We start from the raw sequence: 2,506 nt of genomic DNA, 5'->3' as shown, positions 1-2,506 counted from the left end.
AATACATACGGTCATTTTTATTGATAGGGCATATACAAAAAATAGGAGAAATAGGTATAAAAACTTCTGACATGTAGGAATGTCCTCCAGTGAGACAACGGTAAGTTTATATACTTACAACGCTAAAATCCGGGGTTTGTTTTTCCGCGGTGGACACTGCATATAACCCAAAGTGGCTTTGCTCTAAAAACAATTAATTGAACGCGTTTGTGAAACAAAATTTTTAAAAACATACAAAAGTAGTGAAAAAATATGCAGAAAGAAAAACATATATATATATTTCTGGACCACTGACGCATGCTACTGGGAAAAGTGCTCGCCACACTAGTAAAAAGAAAAAAAAATATTTCAAGAAAAACACCGTCACCATTTATTTGCAACAAAATTGCAGATTGTGCTGATCTAACTTGTCCCTCCCTTAAAATGCTTATTTTAATGAGTATGAAAGTCTAGTCTTCGGAGTCATTGACCTGACATCCACCATTTGTTTACTGTTTTTTTTTTTTTTTGGATTGCCTCTTTCCCGTTCTTCAGAGCTGTTGATACAAATCCTCACAAGTTGATCAGCATTTTTTTGTGTCTACGATACAGCACCAATTTTTTTTTCATCATACAGCATGCAGTAGATAGAATATAATTACTGCAGAGGTGTATTACATCCAGAATGCTCATAAAAGTCTCCTCTAATAGCATCATCCTGTTGCGTAGGCTACCACACATATATATCGGATGAATGCCAATAAACAGATATCCAGTCTTCCTGTTTTATGTCTTCACCTCTACCCACTTAGCTAGCAATACGTTTGGTCAAATTCGTTTGTTGCTGCGAAATTTATCCAACTTTGGTCATATCCAAGGCGTTATTCTTATTCTTAGCTAGCAATTATTATTTTTCATCACATTGGTAATTGAATGTCCTGTCACTTGTCTATTCGGTTATGTACACCAGCACTCACTTTACATGGGACTTTTCTCATCCTGCATGAATAGAAGCATGGTCCATGCACTGTCTAGTTTGGCCCAAGCACTAATCATAGTGACATTATTTAGTTGAAACAACAAGGAATCTTGGCCGATTTCTCCAAAAACATATTGAAGTAGCAACATGTAAAAATCAAATTTAATCTGGGCTTCTTGTTGTCCTCAGAAGTTTTTCCATTTATACAACTTTGCTTGTTCAGTAATTCAGAGGTTTGGAAAGGACAACTTGCTTATACTGCATCTATCTTATTCCGTTGAATATGCTGGGATTAAAGAAGTGGTCTCCTCTTACTTATGCTACATCATTTAGTTTTCTAAGCCACATTGAAGAGTGTTTGTATAACAGACAGATGGATATCAACTACTATACTTGTACATGGACCATGCAGTATATTTGAACAAGCCAAAGTGCATTTGCTGCCAACCTTGTGCCTACACCACCTCTGATGCCAAAATTTATATTTGCATCACTCATTTCAAAGCCTACCAACAAAAAAGTCAAAATATTGAAGAACTGCCACCAGTGCTTCCAGAATACCCCCATGAGAGGCTTGAGATATGAAATATGAGGATACAAGTTTTTTTTTATATTCCTAACATATACAATTTACTTTTCTGTGTCAGCTTTGTCTGTGTTACCATCAATGATCAAGGAAAATAAGTCAGTGGCATGTAGTTGTTGCGGTAATTCATTGTACAGAGTACCAGCGAATATAATGATAAGTGTCTCAAATGTTTTATCACTGCAGTACATTGTGGCCTTTGAGATGGCATTGTCTATCTGCAGTTCCATTAGTTTTGGGAAGCCAGTAAATGGATTTTCATTGACGGCTACGTGGTAATCTTTCCTGAACAACGTTTTTATAAATGCCAGAGTCAATTTTTTTAAAACCTTTTTCCATAACTGTTGATTCATTTCTTTTTTCTAGCTTCTTCTGCACTGTGAACAGTAAGTGCACGTACGTGAACATCAAACTTCATTTTCTGTTTTATTGAGTCCTTTTTAACGTTCTTGGTACCAACAAAGTAGTGTATTGAAAATTTACAATAAGAAAGTCACGTGACAACCACAGCTGATATAAAGTCGCGGTGGAATGAAATATATCAAAATTACATTTTGCCATTGCTTAGCGTTTCATCAATGGTTTAATGCTACTGCAAACTAATCATTTTTAGAAAGACTATGTAACAGCCTATTATGATGCAAGATATTTATACACTCAGATCATAAAGATGTGTTTAGAATTTCCAATGACATTGAAAAACAAAGGAATATATGGATCATTGGGGGCATCCACAAAGAGACTTTCAACAAGTCAAACCCCAGTCAAAGTATGCAAAGTATAGAGTTGAGTATCAGGTGAGAGTACACAGCGTGGTCACAAGTAAATAGACACCATCTTTTCAGAATAAAACGAAATATTTCAGTCATATTCACATTAATTTATATAGTAGATCTTCCTTTCGCTTCTTTGAGTTCGTTGATCCTTTGGGGCATCGTGAGAATCATCTCGTCAATTTTAGA

The sequence above is a fragment of the Limulus polyphemus genome, unplaced genomic scaffold (genome assembly GCF_000517525.1).
Source record: "Limulus polyphemus unplaced genomic scaffold, Limulus_polyphemus-2.1.2 Scaffold683, whole genome shotgun sequence".
Classification (NCBI taxonomy): domain Eukaryota; kingdom Metazoa; phylum Arthropoda; class Merostomata; order Xiphosura; family Limulidae; genus Limulus; species Limulus polyphemus.
The sequence above is the reverse complement of the archived record's forward strand: the minus strand, read 5'-3'. Positions refer to the sequence as shown.